At 44.7% G+C, this 17396-nt stretch overlaps 1 non-coding gene across 1 annotated transcript; it reads left to right on the forward strand.

Annotated features, from left to right (window-relative positions):
* Positions 1 to 1684: 1684 nt before the first annotated feature.
* trnag-ucc (transfer RNA glycine (anticodon UCC)) lies at positions 1685 to 1756 on the forward strand. The gene has a single exon. It is a non-coding gene; the product is annotated as a tRNA-Gly (tRNA).
* The last annotated feature ends 15640 nt before the right edge of the window (positions 1757 to 17396 follow it).

The following is a 17396-nucleotide window of genomic DNA, read 5'->3' on the forward strand; positions in this document are numbered from 1 at the left end:
TTATCAGATTCCTCTGAATGGCCTGTGTTTAATTCAGAGAGAATTATAACTCCCTATTCCTGTTTCTGCGAGAGAAAACATTTTCCAAACCGATTCCTTTAATTCTATTTGTTCACAGAGAAAGGAGGCATTGTTCTGTCCAAATGCATTACATGCTCATGAGGGCATCAATATATTGTGATGATTTTTAAAATAAAATATATTAAACATAATGAAATTCATAATGAAAACACGAGACCAAATTCGATCTGTAAGGGGCAGGAATTCAGTCATGCGAGGTGAAATTGATGACTGCAGATGCTGGAGATCAGTGTCAAAATTAGACTAATACAGGAAAAGCACAGCAGGTCAGGTAGCATCCAAGGAGCAGGAGAGTCGACATTTCGGGCAAAACACCATCATCGGGAATGAGGCTGGGAGTGTCCATCGTGGACAGATAAATGGGAGGGAGTGGGGCTGCGGAGAAGGGAGCGGAGAGCGCAATTGATGGATGGGGTTGGGGGTAAAGGTGATTGGTCGGAGAGGACGGTGGAGCGGATACGTGGGAAGGAAGATTGGCAGGTAGGACAGGTCATGAGGATAGTGCCGAGCTAGCAGGATGCAACTGGGATAAGGTGGTCGGAGGAGGAAATCAGGCAAGTGTTAAAGGCCACATTGATGCCCTGGGGTTGGAGGTTCCTGAGGAGGAAGATCAGGCGTTCTTCCACCAGGCGGCGAGTGGTGAGTGAGTGGTGATAGAGAAGTGCCAGGTCCTGCATGTCCTCGGCAGATTCGGAAGGGGAATTCAATTCTCCCTCCGCCAGTTGTTGTTTTGTACGTTGCTCCTGACCCATCAAAACACAGATCTGTGTGAATGCGCAAACAACCTCTCTCTATACATTTCACTCAAAATAATGTCAATAACAGGACGGATTAAAACAAAATGCAAACTGTGTTGAATGCTGGATGTAGGGAATCATGTTACTGTAGAGCCTTTACAGCACTGAGATCAGGCTTTCGGCCCATCATTCACAAACCAGTCTGCACTCCCTCTTGAAACCTCTCCAATTACCCAGATCCCTGTCTGATTGAAGACTGTCTGTGTGGAGTTTGCACATTCTCCCCGTGTCTGCGTGAGTTTCCTCTGGGTGCTCTAGTTTCCTCGCACAGTCCAAAGATGCGCAGGTCAGGGTGGATTTGCAACACTCAGTAGTCAATAGTGTCCAGGTGAGTGTTGGTTATATGGTTAGCCATGAGAAATGCGGGGTTACAGGAATAGCGTAGAGGGTGAGACTTGGTGGGATGCAGGGTGAGCCGAATAGCCTGTTTCTACACTGTAAGAATTTTATGATCCTATACTCCATACCATCTATATCTGTGGATGAAGAGGACTATCACCTGATCAAATATCCCCTTCAATGGGTCAACGTTTGTTTTCTATCTGACAAAGAACTGCAGATGTTGCAGATCTGAGAGACAGCACAAAAATTGCTGGGAAACTCAGCAGATCCGGCAGCATTTGTGGGGAGTGAACCTTTTAGATCCAGTGATTGTTCTTAAGGGCTGAAGGCTTCTGATTCTGGTGTTTTCAGACCTGTTGACGTTTTACAAGCAATTTGTTGTTTTGCTTTCAGCCCCAGTTCAGTTGGTGACTATCACGGCCTTGTTATGTGCGTTTGGGAAAAGGGGCAGTTTATCAGCTAGCACGGTGGTGGTGTAGTGGTGAGCATAGCTGCCTTCCAAGCAGTTGACCTGGGTTCGATTCCCGGCCATCGCAGTGTCGTGGCTTTTCCTGTGGTTTTGTAAGGAAAAGTCTTGAGCACCAACGTTGCATTCTGTGGCGAAATGGATTTGTCAGGTTGCTTAAGGGTTTTCATGGCGTTGGTTCCTGTTAATTGCCGTGACAATCCGGGCAGCGTTGCTCGAACGCTTTCCTCTCTGCTGCCCATTGCTTATTTGAATATTGTTCGCAACATAAGGTTCGTTTTGTTTTGTTCGAAAAGTGAGGGATTGCTATCGTCAGAAACTTTAAATAATTACAGAAGCCCCTGGAAATTCGGAACAGATCCAACAGCTTCTATCGTGGACAGGAAGGAGGTTTAAATGCGTCAAATTTCTTCAAGGTTAAAATACATTCGCACCTCAAAACCATTTGGAAGCTTAAGAATTACAAACATCACATTATAACTTTTGCTCATCCGTTCACGTTTCACAATATCATTCCGGTAGCAGGACGACCAGTTTTGTATGGTTTATGCAATGTTACTATATTCGAACATTGACTGTTTCGTAGTTAAATGATGTTTCATTTCGTTCAGTTTTCCAATAGAGTTGGGTTAGTCCACACTTTGTTTTTTTGTTTGTGTTACAATGATAGTGCGAAGTAAATTGTGTTTCGGTTCAAGCCTGGAAGTTTCACCAATTGAATTGCATTGTCGTACATTTGCCTTCAGGAGAAAAGAAAAAGGGATCTAGACCATCTTCTTAATTAATAGGAGTTTGATCTGGTTCAAAACCTCTTCAATTTCGGTCAATAAATGTTCCTACAGTCCGCAACAATGATTTTCACAGATTACGAGGAGGATGCACAGACATCGTTATTAATTGGCATTACCTCGGACATGAGACGTATGGGAACGATATTCCTCAGACCATCGACTGTCTGCTCAGCCAAGGTTAAAGACTTGGAATCCGGCAAAATTGGGAACAATGCAATTCCCAGGAGACTGAGAGGTTACTAACAGAGCTGGAGGTGGAGAGTCGGGAACAGGACAGTCCGCTCTGATCACTGACCCTTCACCGTCAGTATATCCAGTGCCAGGAATGACTGCCATTGGTCAGAATGACAAAATGCTATTATGGAAAATAAAGAGCACGAAAGTAAGGGAAAGTTTAAAGCATGAAAGCAAGGGAAGGCTTAAAGCATGAACCCCACTGGCGATCTGTTGCAAGGGGTCTGTAGAATGCAGGATGAGATAAGAATAGTGGAATTCTCTCACACCAATTAGCAAAGAAAGGTTGACGCTGAAAGGTCTCGATGGTGAGATTAGATTACAGTTAGTAAAGTTAGGCTTCCTGTTAAGTATCATTATGACTCGATTGGGAACATAAATATTTGGGACATGACATTAAGTATCAAATTAATAGTTAATAGAGTCAGCCTGATTGAGATGATTGACAATAAATAACTAATTATGGCATCGGGAAAATATGAAGTAGGGTCTGGAATTTAAGACCATTGTTGCGAAAGCTGATATTAAATATCTAACCGTTCACATGAGAATAACGTTAAGTAGAATGAACAATTAAAGAGATGATGGGAACTAACATCACTGGATTATTGTCTAGCGAGTGTGAGGTGCTTTGATTAATATGTTTAGACATGCTGATAAGCAAACAAAGCATGGGAAAAATGTATAAAAAAACCATGGACAATGAAGTTCGAGAGCATTCGAGAATCTGCTTTCTCGGTGTCACGGTTTTTCGTTTGCAAATAACAGACCGACTTCTTGAAGAACTCTCTACATCTCCTGGTGATTCTCTATACTTTTTCCACGACAAAACTCAGCTGGTCTGGCAGCATCCATGCAGAGAGAATCGTGGACAATATTTAACAACTTCATCAGAACTCAATAATCTCCCTCAGGTACTGCCAAACGAGATAGTTTTGTCAGCAGTTTCTGATTTTGTTTCAGATTCCCAGAGGCCACAGTTCATTTCATTAACCTTTAAACCATTGCAGAAAGTTCTTTGTGGTTCTTCACACGGAAATTTTCCGTTTGAGGAACATTTTCCTGCCCCCATTAGAAACAAGAAACACTGCAGCAGAGAAAACCGATGCTTTCACAACAACGATCGCTGTCGCCTTTGGAGGTCTTGAACCACCAGCCTTTCATTTAACGGTCTAATACGCTGAAACTTCCAACCTAAAACCTTGCCCAAACACCTAAAGCAGGCTGTGACGGATTTCAGTCTGTCCTTCCCAACCGAGAAGTTTTCTCTTATCAGTTTTATTTTTCCAAATTAAAGTCTGGAACATTCATTATGGAGGCATGGGAACAGTCTTATCCCATCCACGACAGACACACCCATGTCACTGAGCACCAACTCTCCTCGAACTGCGACCATCTCCCTTCAAGCCTCCTTGTCCCTTGTGTGGTCCCGAGTTTTTTCATTGTCCCGGATTCAAGATGAGGTTGGATTTGACATGTAGAGGAACGATAATTATTTCAATATCTTAGATCAGTTCATGTCCCGAGAACATCAAAGTTAATGGTCTGTCCTCTTAAAGAAGGGGAAGCTGTCTTGACTGTCTCTGCTCAACCGGGCAGTTCACCCTTCTTCAATCTCCATGGATTTCAAATCTCACAGAGTTTCTGAAGATTCACAATTTTGGAGACTGGGTTATATGGTTTGCCTCTTTAACATATTTTCCATCTGCCAATTGAAAATATTTTCCCAAAATCTCTTTAACACTCCTCTGCCTTGCATCATGTCCAGGGTCGAGATTTTCAGGCATTTGGAGAGATTCCCGAGCTTTTCTTTGCACCCAAGACAATTAACTGAAGATGGTAAAAACAATGAATGCAGATGCTGGAAACCAGATTCTGGATTAGTGGAGCTGGAAGAGCACAGCGGTTCAGGCAGCTTCCAAGGAATTTCGAAATCGACGTTTCGGGCAACAGCCTTTCATCAGGAATAAAGGCAGTGAGCCTGAAGTGTGGAGAGATAAGCTAGAGGAGGGTGGGTGTGGGGAGAAAGTAGCATAGAGTACAATGGGTGAGTGGGGGAGGGGATGAAGGTGATAGGTCAGGGGGGAGAAGGTGGAGTGGATAGGTGGAAAAGGAAATAGGCAGGTAGGACAAGTCCGGACAAGTCATGGGGACAGTGCTGAGCTGGAAGTTTAGAACTAGGGTGAGGTGAGGGAAGGGGAAATGAGGAAACTGTTGAAGTCCACATTGATGCCCTGGGGTTGTAGTGTTCCAAGGCGGAAGATGAGGCGTTTTTCCTCCAGGCGTCTGGTGGTGAGGGAGCGGCGGTGAAGGAGGCCAAGGACCTCCATGTCCTCGGCAGAGTGGGAGGGGGAGTTGAAATGTTGGGCCACGGAGCAGTGTGGTTGATTGGTGCGGGTGTCCCAGAGATGTTCCCTTAAGTGCTCTACGAGGAGGCGCCCAATATCCCCAATGTAGAGGAGACCACATCGGGAGCAACGGATACAATAAATGATATTAGTGGATGTGCAAGTAAAACTTTGATGGATGTGGAAGGCTTCTTTAGGGCCTTGGATAGAGGTGAGGGAGGAGGTGTGGGCGCAGGTTTTACAGTTCCTGCGGTGGCAGGGGAAAGTGCCAGGATGGGAGGGTGGGTTGTAGGGGTGTGTGGATCTGACCAGGTAGTCACGGAGGGAACAAACTTTGCGGAAGAAGGAAAGGGGTGGGGAGGGAAATACATCCCTGGTGGAGGGGTCTGTTTGGAGGTGGCGGAAATGTCGGAGGATGATTTGGTTTATGCGAAAGTTGGTAGAGTGGAAGGTGAGCACCACGGGCGTTCTGTCCTTGTTATGGTTGGAGGAGTGGGGTCTGAGGGCGGAGGTGCGGGATGTGGACGAGATGCGTTGGAGGGCATCTTTAACCACGTGGGAAGGGAAATTGCGTTCTCCAAAGAAGGGGGCCATCTGGTGGGTTCTGTGGTGGAACTGGTCCTCCTGGGAGCAGATCCGCCAGAGGCGGAGGAATTGGGAATACGGGATGGCATTTTTGCAAGAGGTAGGGTGGGAAGAGGTGTTATCCAGGTAGCTGTGGGAGTCGGTGGGTTTGTAAAAAATGTCAGTGGCAAGTCGGTCGTCATTAATGGAGATGGAGAGGTCCTGTTCTGCAGCTGTTTATCTTGATGGGGGAGGGAGCGGTGGGGCTTGGCACATTGACGAGCAGGAGAAAGTATTGTCACTGAACAGGGTCAGTGTCCAGAGGACTGTGATTGAAGGAATTTAATGAAATGCAGCACTTGTGTACAGTTAATTCACAGGATACTGCAGAAAACCGACGGATCTAGCAGTAACTGTGGAAAGAGAGACAGAGATGACATTTTGAGAGTGATATACTTGTGATCAAGCACTACACTGCCAGCGAAATTACAGTCACTGAAGTGTTTTTGAAGAAGATTCAGGTCTATTTGTTCATTCAAAAGTCAAAAAAGACAATGCTGCAAACTCTCAGAGCTGGCACTGGACAGTGCAGACCGACCTTGAGGGTTTTTTCTTCTCTGATATACACCTGGGATAATGTGGCACCAGAAGGCCTCCTCACAGCGGAAGTGGCCAATTATGTAAGACTTCGGTGTGGAGGATATTTTCTCTTTCAGAGGGTAGCAAATCTGTGAAGTTGTTTGCAACAAAGGGTTGTCAAGGCTGCATACATGCAAGGCTGAGAAAGACAGGCATTTGGTCACTTCGGGAATCGAGGGCCACAGAGATGAGGCCGAAAGGGGATTTGAGGATTAACCAAATCAGCCGTGATCTCATTGAAACTTGTCGCTGACTTGATGGGTTAAATTTCTTCCATCTGCTCAAATGACTTTGTTGTCATTTCGAAAATGTGAACCACCATTGCACATTAAGAAAAGCAGAAAGTTTAGAAGAGAAGATTACAGTCAAACTGAGTCAACATCATTTTTGAAAGGAAAAACACACGATGACAATCTGACAGATTTCTTTGGTAGCATGACCTGCAGAGTTGGTGAAGGACGATGCTCAGTAAACTTCATTTGAATTTTAGCAAGCAATCAATAAGGGGCTATATAAAAGTCCGTTGCACAAGAAAGGAGTTCTCGGATTTTGGGTCATAAAGCAGCATTGTCTGTCCATTGCCTATTTAACAGAAATCACCGAATCCAGATTAATGAGCAGTTTTCAAGTTGGAAAGATATATTTAGTGAAATCCAAACTGGTTAGTCATCGGATTTAATGTTTTATCTGACCGAATGACTTGGAGGAAGTAGCAGAGTGAAATGCTGCGATACACAATAGGTGGGTGAGCATATTGTGATAAGGATGTGGAATTTTGCAAACAGATATTGATAGTATGAATGAGTGGAGAAGTCTTGGCAAATGCAGTTTCATGTAGGGGCACTTTTATCTGTTAATAGGTTCACAGCTCTCCATTCAATTTGCAATGTTGCAACCCCACACAAGAGCGCATTCGCTCGCTGTTGCAGATGTTGTTGACACGTTGTCACCACTGTTTTTGATCATGTGTTGGTTTCTGAGTGAAAATTGTTTCCACTGTACCAGAGGTGCCAGAGACACGTTTATCAGTTCAGCCGAATATATGATAAACAATGTCCCTTTCAAAACGTGAGGTTCCATTCCTACCATGCACCAACCAAAATAGACAGAGCCGTGGAATGCGAATGGCCACATACTCGGGGGATTGAGAGTGACGGCTCCATGTCAAATAGTGCTGAAACAAAAGTAACTGATTTAGAATGCTCTGAATGAAACCGAACGGAACTCTCCCTAAACTTTTCCCAATTCACTCGGAAAATGATGGTGTTGCGTGCACGTGGGTTTACGTACTGAACAGTTTATTGTCAGTAACAGGGGTGGGGTGGGGCAGGATAGTGAGGTTTTCGTGTGGCTGAGATGTGATCTGGTCGAACGGGGAATTCAAACGCCCACAGAACAGAGAGCTGGTTGATCCAGGAACTCACTCCCATCTTCTGTTCCCAACCCAATTCTCCAGCCTTTTGTCTGTGACACTAAGCTCCCCTGAATTCCGGATTCAGTCTATTTCCCAGAATGGGTCTGAATTCGCCCCAACCTTCTCCACATCTGCTGGCAGCTATTACACCGCGTCTGTGTGTGATCGAACACAGTTTCATTCCCACACAGCAAACCCGGTCTGTTCGGAGCAAAGCCATACCCGCTGTGGGACAAATATATGGGTCTCTGGCCCCAAATGTGTTTCTGCGACGGAGTAGTTAGCTCCTTCACCACTCACGGCAAGGACTGGTGCTTCAAAATGTGGGGAGAAAGAAAATAGGCACAAACGTTTGGACAGGTTAGTTCAAGGGTTATTGTAAGCATCAGTGGAGCCCCTGCTTCAGAGTCTGAGTTTGAATCGCACAGACCTGGATCCAATTCGCATTCACGAAATAAAGATTTATTTCTCTTCTTTTGGTTTATCCGAATGAAAACTATTTCCTGCTTCCACACAGAGCACAGACGCGGATCTGCCAGAATCAATCCAGTGATTGATCGCATCCAACTGGAAGGATAATTGCGGCAGATACAGGAGACACCTCTCACCGCAAATCGCCTCTAAGGATCTTGCCTTTCTCAGCTGAAACTATCTCACTGTTCCTTCAATGTCGTTTGTTTTCATTCTGGGAACTCCCTCCCGAGCGACATCATGGATGCATCTCTGTGCTGAGTACTTCCACGGTTCTGTAAAGTATCTTACTATCTCAAGCTCTGGAGTAATTATGGATGGGCAGTGAAGCTGATCCCAAAGAGTGACGTGCATACGCCAGAAATTAGTTTCAAACGGCTGCAATTTCGAAGTGAAAACCCGAAAGTATTCGGGAACAAGTGAGAAGTTTCGAAGGGGGAGTAGGATAAACTGAAAGTCGATGATGACTGGGAGACGTGAGGCAAGAATTGAGATTGATGCTGTTGGTGCAAGGCTCAACGTCAGTGCTAATGGGTTAGCCCTCACGACCCACTGTTAACACCGACTCACACACCACTCCTGGTAAATTCACCACAATTACCCTGATCTTTTGGTATGAGATTCCCTCTGTGCATATTCATGCGTTTTATCGGCCCTGAGAGGATGAACGCATCCCCTTTACCCTGTCAGATTACAGAGGGGAAGGCAATAGTTTGAAAACAAAGCAAGAAGAGATTGCCCCTTTCGGTGCATTTTCAGTGAAGGAAGACCAGCTGTGACCTGTTCTTTCCTGCAGAAGCGCAGGTTGATATATATTCTCATCGAGCAGCTTTATTACTGCAAGGAAGTCCGAGTTACTCTGATCAAATAGTTAATTAAATGCACATATGGATTTGAAGATCACCGTATGTGGCTTTGTCAGTTAAAGCATCTGGTAATAACCAGGCGAGTATGGTGTCAAATGATCTGAAATGTTCCATACATTGACAGTCCATTGCATAAACTTATTGTAAAAGCCGTGTTGTTGATCCAATATCGCGACAGTGGGGGCTCAGCATGCTTCTTGTGTTTGAGCTCAGCCCGTTGTTATTTGGTGATACCAAGCCCAACCGCCTGCTGTGGACCTTTTAGTCAATGTTCTATCCTGCTCATCCAGCGGCGAGATTCTGTACTCTGTTTAACAATGATTTCTCCATCTCTTCTACTTTTAGTCTCTCGCTGTCAGAGCAAGTCTTTTTTTAAATAATGAAGTGAGGCAGGAGACACTGCAGACTTGCCAGGAAATGTTGTGGTAATAACGCATCCATTGCGAGATGACAGCTCTCATTGTCTGCTGTCACCATTCATTAATTTTAGGCAAACTGCAATGACGTCATTGAAATCCTATAATTGGAGAGAAACTGCTTTTCTTCTGGTCGGTTATGAATTCTAATTACAATTGTAAATGGTCATATTTTGACTGAAGGAATGGCACCTGACCTCAGACCTAAGTGTCAGAGATATTACCTGGAGACTGTGAGCCCAGTTCTACACACTCTGGCCGGGGCGGTGGGGTGGGGGGGGGGGGGGGGTGGGGTGGGGCGGGTTGGGGGGGAGGCGGAGAAAGCCACGAAACAGGTATACTCTCAAACTGTCACCGAATTTCAGACTTTTCCAAGAGTAGGAATAGAAATTGAGGGATATTGACAGACAGAGAGTGGGAGAATGTAGAAGAGAGTGAGATGGTATAGAGAGACAAATAGATAAGCATACGAAGGTCGACACTGAAAACAGAAGCTCTCCATTCAACGTTGTTGCTCATGGACAGAAAGGAGAAGATAAAGGTAATGAGTAAGGCCAGCCTTTCACCAACTCAGGAGAACAGCAACAGCATTACAGCCGATATCACATTTTTCATTTTACAGATGACGTATGTCAGCTAATGAGAGATTCTGATATGTATGCTGATTCGTGAAGTGAAACTGGCAATTACCCAGGAATTAAAACAATAAAATGCACAAGTAACCTGATTCTGTCGATATGAAAAATTAAATCTTTTTGTCTCCACGGGTGCTGTCAGGTCGGCTGAATTTGTCTGTCAATTCCTGTTGTTGATTCAGATTTCCAGGATTCGCACTTATTTGTTTTACGCTAGTCTGAATACTGTTTGTGACAAAACTCCATCAATTTCCAGCAGCATATAACATTCCCTGCTTTGGGAAGGCTATCAACAAGATAACCCGTCAGAGGAAATCTCCCATTGCCACAGCAGTCAGAGTACTGAATCCTTACCACTCGACTTCCAGGGAAATTGAAATATGGTGCTGTATGTTTCCATAATGAATCCCCTTTTATTATTTCATTCGTGATCATTTTAGCTGCACATCAACTTCGTTCTTTCTTCCATTCCTTTCAGCGTGGAAAAGGCCTTTCCGCCTATCTGCAGTGCGGGAGACCGGATATTCATCTACTCCAGTCCCAGTTTCCAGCATGAGGCACTTAACCTTGCAGGTTCTGATGTTTCCAGGGTTAATTTCAATGAGGTACTCCCTGTGCTTTAAATGACACAATCATAGGACTGAACTTTGACGTGGTCACACTGTATGGTAATCGCCCTGAGGAAATCATCCTCATTTTCATCCACACAGATGGACAGACAGACAAATCCCGCGAGAGCAGGAGACATGTCAGGATGAGACCAGTTTAACGTGCTTCACATCCGCCAGTTTCTCCGACCACCTCACCGCAGCATGTCAAAGATTTATGCAGCACAGAAAATGCACTTCAGCTGAACAAGTTTGCACCAGTCGAACTCAAGTCCCTGACTGTTCTCGTCTCATTTTCCAACAGTTGGCTCACAGCTTCAAACGCAGTTGGTGGTAGAAGTGTACACCTCAATGCGTCTCAAATTTCTCTAGAAATATCTGCTTGCTGCACCCTGACAGGCAGTGGGTTGCAGATTTGCCCGTTTTTGTTTTTAAGCTGACTCTTCCAGTCGAAGTTAGGGAGCAATTTCCCTTCGCAATTATTGGCATTTCTCCATCACCATCAGTAGGATTCGAGGCTGCATGTTTAAAGCCATATGAATTTCAATTCCATTGCCTTAACCACTCCTCCAGGACGACAGGACGACTTGTGCAATTCACTTTCCAGGTCTCTTTCCTTGTGGAGATGAGGAAGAGTAAATCATCATTGGGTTTGTTTGAATCCAATCATTTCACAGCTTCCAAACGTGTAAAATTTCGGTGCGCGGTGAGGCTGGCTGCATCATCCTGATGGATGAAATGGGCATTCAGTTAAAATAAAAACAGAACTTGCAAGAAAACCTCAGCAGGTCTAGCAGCATTTCTGGAGAGACGTTAAGAGACAATGTTTCAGAACGTCATCAGCGCTGTGTTTTCTCCCACAGGTACTCCCAAATTGGCTCGTTTCTGCAGCAATTTCTTTTTGATTTCAGATTCCCACAAGTCACAGTTCTTGACATTAATCTTGACAGCAATGCGGAAATGTCATTGTGGTGAGTCACACGATAGTGTTTCCATTTGGAGAATATCTGTTGACCTCATTAGAAACCGAAACAGTGCAGCAAAGCAAACAGATGCATTAAGGGCAGTAATCGCTGTCGCCCTGGGGGCTCTTGAATCAGCTATCTTTCATTCAGCAGACTAATGCGCTGACACGTGCAATCCAGCACATCACACGATCCTCCAAAGTAGGCGGTTACTGAATCTCAACTTCAGTCTGCCCTTCCCAGAATGACAACTGTCCTCTATCAGATATATTTTTCCAAAATAAAGCCTGGGACGCTCATTATGGAGACCTAGGAACAGTCTGATCCCACTCACTGCAGGCGTACCCATGTTACTGGGAAGCCTCTCTCCCACAACCGGGACAGTCTGGGTTCGAGCCTCTCAGTGTTTGTCTTGTCCGAGCTTTTTCAATGTCCTGGAGTCCTCAAACACAAAAACGAGAAATCTTTCAATGTCTCAGATCAGTTCGTGTCCCGAGAACATCAGAGTTAATGTCCCGTCCCCATAAAGAGGGGGAAGCTGTCCTGACAGTTTCTGCTCAGTCCGACAGTTCACCCGTGCACATTGCCCTCCGATTCCCACTTCCCAAAAAGTTTCTGAATATCCACAAAGCTGGAGACTGGTTTCCATGTTTGTCTCCTTAACATTATTCCGCTCTGAAATGTCAATATTTCCCCAAAATCTCTTCACTATCCTCTGTCTTTCACCATGTCCGGGGATGAGAATTCCCTTCATGAGGAGAGAGTCCAGAGGCTGGTAAGTTTCACTTTGGAGCGAAGAAGGTGAACCAGAGATTTCCTGCGGCTGTTTATAATGATGTGGGAGGGAGCGGTGTGGATGGGCGCTTTGGCGAACAGGAAGAAAACTTGCCACCGTCCAGGGTCAGGACATGGAGGACTGTGATTAACGGAATCGAATGTAAAGTTGCACTTTTGCACAGTACATTCAGAGAATACTGCAGAAACTCGATGTGTCCAGCAGTATCCGTGGGAAGAGAAACGGTCAAGGTTTTGATCGTGGCACAGTTCTGATTAAGAACTCGAGGTTACAAAATCAAATCGAACAACTGGCATGGTTTGTTGAGATTGTTCTTTTTTCGAGTTTGAGCGCGAAATCGTCCTTTCGGAAATCATTGAAAACGTAGTCGGCAGAATTCGAAACTGCGTGGGGATTCCCAATGGATTTCTAACCCATCACCTTTCCCACTCGGACACGACGACACATTTAACTCCCGTGCTTAATACATCTTATGAAAGGAATGTTTCCAACCTGAAAACCAGTATTTGGCTTGCCCTGTCCGCAGCCTGACCCCAGCATTCGCTGTCCCCCTCTCTTGGTTCAGAACGGAGGAGGATGCTGGGAGATCCAGTTGAATTACACGCGTTAATGAGAGCTAATTGTGGCTCAGCAGTTAGCACTGCTGCCTCGCATCACCATGGTCCCAAGTTTGCTTCCAACGTCGGGCCAATGTCTGTGTGCTGCTTGCACATTCTCCCCCTGTCTGCGTGGGTTTCCTTCCATAGTACAAACATGTGTTCATCACGTGAATTTGCCGTGGTAATTTGCCCATAGTGTTTGGTGCATTACTCACAGGGAAATGAGTCTGGATGTGTTAATCTTCAGAGGGTCAGTGTGGACTGGTAGGGCCGAAGGGGGCCACACTGGAGGGAATTTAATCCATTAAAGTGGATGAGAAGGATCCATTTTCATGTGCAGGGAGATTAATAAACATAGCAATGGATCGAGAAAATAAAAACGTTGTTGTATTGGTCCAGTGCTTTCATGGCCAGCTGAGTTACAGAGGGTGACCTCAGATTACAACAGGATCTGTACCAGATAGGTCAATTGGCTGAGAAGTGGCAGCAGGAATTTAATTGAGATAAATGCGAGGTGCTGCATTTTTGGAAAGCAAATCTTAGCAGGACTTATGCCATTAATGGTAAGATCCTAGGGAGTGTTGCTGAACAAGGAGACCTTCGAATGCAGGTTCGTAGCTCCTTGAAAGTGGAGTCGCAGGTCGGTAGAATAGTGAACAAGGCGTCTGGTATGCTTTCCTTTATTGGTCAGAGTCCTGAGTACAGGAGTTGGGAGTCATGTTGCGGCTGTAAAGGGCATTGTTTAAGCCAATGTTGGAATATTGCGTGCAATTTTGTTCACCTTCCTATCAGAAAGATGTTGTGAATATTGAAAGGGTTCAGAATAGATTTACAAGGATGTTACCAGGATTGGAGGCTGAACAGACTGGGGCTATTTTCCCTGCTGCGTCGGAGGCTGAGGGGTGACCTTCTCGAGGTTTACAAAATTATGAGGGGCATGGATAGGATTAATAGACAAAGTCTTTTTCCTGGGGTCGGGGAGTCCAGCACTGGAGGGCATAGGTTTAGGGTTAGAGGTGAAAGATATAAAAGAGACCTATGGAGCAATGTTTTCACGCAGAGGATGGTACGTGTATGGAATGAGCTGCCAGAGGATGTGGTGGAGGCCGGTACAATTGCAACATTTAAGAGGCATTTTGATGGGCAAATGAATGGAAAGGGTTTGGAGGGAAATGGGCCGGGTGCTGGCAGGTGGGACTAGATTGGGTTGGGATATCTGGTCGGCATGGACAGGTTGGACCGAAGTGTCTGTTTCCATGCTGTGCATCTCTATGACTCTATGATTCTATGTGATCTTGAAGAAAATTCGCTTTTGGCAAATCTAATGTGCAATTCATGTCTGTCTGTGTCATCTGAGGTCAAGATCTGAAAATGTTTCAAATTCTCACAGCTGGCTCTGCAGAGTTAAGACCGACCTTCGGGTGCTTATTCTGCTCTGATTTACACCCGTGAAGATGTGGGACCAGTGGGCCTTATCACAGCCGATGGGGTCAAACATGTAAGACTGACGTGAGGAAAATATTCTCTCTTTCGGAGGATAGCAAGTCTGTGGAAATGCATCCAACAGAGGTCTGTCAAGAATGGGTACATTCAAGGCTGATATAGACAGTTATTTCATCAGCCCGCAATCAAGGGCCACGGAGATAAGGCTGAAAAGTAGAGTTGAGGATTATACAAATAAGCCGAGATATCATTGAAAGCTGTCTCTGACTTGATGGGCTATATTGCTGCTATCTGCTCTAATGTCTTTGCTGTCATTTGGAAAATGCTAGACACCATTTAAAATGAGTAAAACACAACGTTAGGAAGAGATGTTTGCACTCAAACTGAGTCAACATTATTTATTGAAAGGTAAATCACACTTGCCAATTTGCCAGATTTCTTTGCTAACATGACCAGCAGAGCTGATCAAGGGAGCTGTTCGGTATAGTCCTTTCGAATTTCTGTCAAATACTCAATTCGGAGCCATATAATAGATCATTGCACACTGAGAGAGTTCACGGTGTTGGGTAATAAATCATGATTAACTGTCCACTGTCTACTCACAAGAAGTCACCGAATCTGGATTATTGAACAGTTTTCAAGTTGAAAACATAATTAGTGAAATCCAGAATGGTCAGTCATCGGGCTTCAATGATTAATGGCTTGAAGGAAATGGCAGAGTGAAATGTGTCCAGTTCTGCTGCCGATACGCAATCAGTGAGCAGGCTTATTTTGATGAGGACGTGCAAACCTGCAAAAAGATAATGATAGTATGAGTGAGTGGAGAAATCTTGCAGTTTCATGTTGTGAGTGTGAGGTCATGCACTTTGTTAGGAATAATCAAAAGACAGACTAATATTAATATGGAAAGAAACCCAATAAAAGTGTGGTTCAGATGGTTTCCAAGAAAAGACGGAAACTAAGTCGCCTGTAAAATAATCGATGACCAAGATATGGCTTGTCTTGTTCTATGGACCATTCATATTTTATTTATTATTGTTCTCCAAACATTCTTTACAATAGAACCGGGAGTGGGAAAGGGGAAATTAAGATCACCCGTGATTACTGCCATCTTTTAGCGCTCACACACAGTACTTTTTCTTGTCGGTCTTATTTCTCACTCTGGTTACTGCGAGTGGGCTTGTCAACTACACCTGCTACTGACTTCTTTTCTCGCTGTTCCTTATCTCGACACAAAACACATTTTACATCCTTATTTCCTGAATCAAGGCAATCTCTAATCATTGCATAAAATCACTAAAATCTCGGCCTTTCGCACGCCTCTGAATGCCATCTTCCAATATGAATTGATTCTTTACTGTGTTTTAATTGCACATGATGAGAGAAAGACAAAAAAGATATTGGTGGACTTGGGCTTCACACGCGCGTTATTGAAGTTAAAATGCAGATTACTGCCCACAATACGATCATAGAAGCACTCACTTAATCTTCAGGAAGCACAGAATAAGTACAGTGTTGTAGGGCATGTCAAGAGTAGCACCAGAAACACAACAGAAATACTGCTCTGGGCTACTATTTTGTATGTATTTCTCAATGAGCAATAGACTTTTACATGTGTTCCATCAGGAGGTACTTCACACAAGGAAGTAACCAGTGCTGCAGACGGTCATATAATCTCAGTTCCAACTCCCGGGATCAGAGATACTCAGTGTCCTGCATATCGATATGAGGAACAGCTGTCCGTGGCATTTACGGGCTAGATGAACTTGATGAATGCAGCTCGCACGTTGTCAGCCATTTTCTCCTATAAATTGTTTCGTGCAGTCCCTTGGTGGAATCTCGTCAAATACTTTGTCCTGCACTTGATGGGTCTTGGGTCTTGTGTTCTTAAACCTCAACAATCGGAAGTGGAAACTATTGATTGAAACTAATTCAATTCATAACACTCACAGGACCGCAGCGTTTCACATGAGCTTCAGCAGCGCTGAGAATGTCATCGAGAAAGGGGAGGAAAAGGCTGGAAACCTTCTTCACAGCTCCGCTGAAAATTCCAACAACAACTCCGAGGACCGGAGCTTCACATCTTTCTGCTCCAAAACTCTATGGTTTTCTGCCGCAGAGAATTGCACCCTCAACCCCCGCGTGCAAGGTGAGGATACCAAGCCCGACACTATCAAGGATGGTAGTTAGAGCGAGGGCAACACCGGTCACTATCATATGGACAGCCACAAACACACTCTTTTCATATGGAAGTCCATTCCTTCACAGTCTCTTCATGTTACCATCATCCCAGATATTATTCTGATAAAACAGCTTTGCACTGCCTCTGTGACAAGGGGACCATTGATTTATAAAGGTCAGAAAGTCTGTCTACAATAGTCGAAATACTGCCTGAACAACACTCCACAACTCCTACACATGATTCATTTTGTAATGAAGGCTGACATTTCATTTCCTGTCCTGGTTAATGGATGCCCTGCATGAATTCTGTTCGTGACGTGTGACCAAGGACATTCCGGTCCTTTTTGACAAAAGCACTTCCCAACCTCTAACCTTCTAATAAATACAATATGAAAAGGAATGTATAAGTTAACAAAAAAGAACAAAGGAAATTTACAGCCCAGGAACAGGCCCTTTAGCCTCCAAGTCTGAGCCGATCCAAATGTACTGTCTAAACCTGTCGGTCAATTCCTAAGCATCTGTATCCCTCTGCTCTCCATTACTACATCTGTCCAGACGCATCTTCAATGAATCTACCGCGCCTGCTTCTACCACCTCTGCTGGCAGCACCTTCCAAACAGCCACCACCCTCTGTGTGAAGTACTTGCCGCGTTTATCCCCCTTAATCTTTCCACATCTCACCTTGAAAGCGTGACCTCTCGTTATTGAATCCTTCATCCTGGGAAAAAGCCTGTCTCTAT

Source organism: Chiloscyllium plagiosum, unplaced genomic scaffold (assembly GCF_037043375.1).
Source record: "Chiloscyllium plagiosum isolate Xiang-an unplaced genomic scaffold, Cpla_swu_hap1 HiC_scaffold_18, whole genome shotgun sequence".
NCBI classification, from domain to species: Eukaryota; Metazoa; Chordata; class Chondrichthyes; order Orectolobiformes; family Hemiscylliidae; genus Chiloscyllium; species Chiloscyllium plagiosum.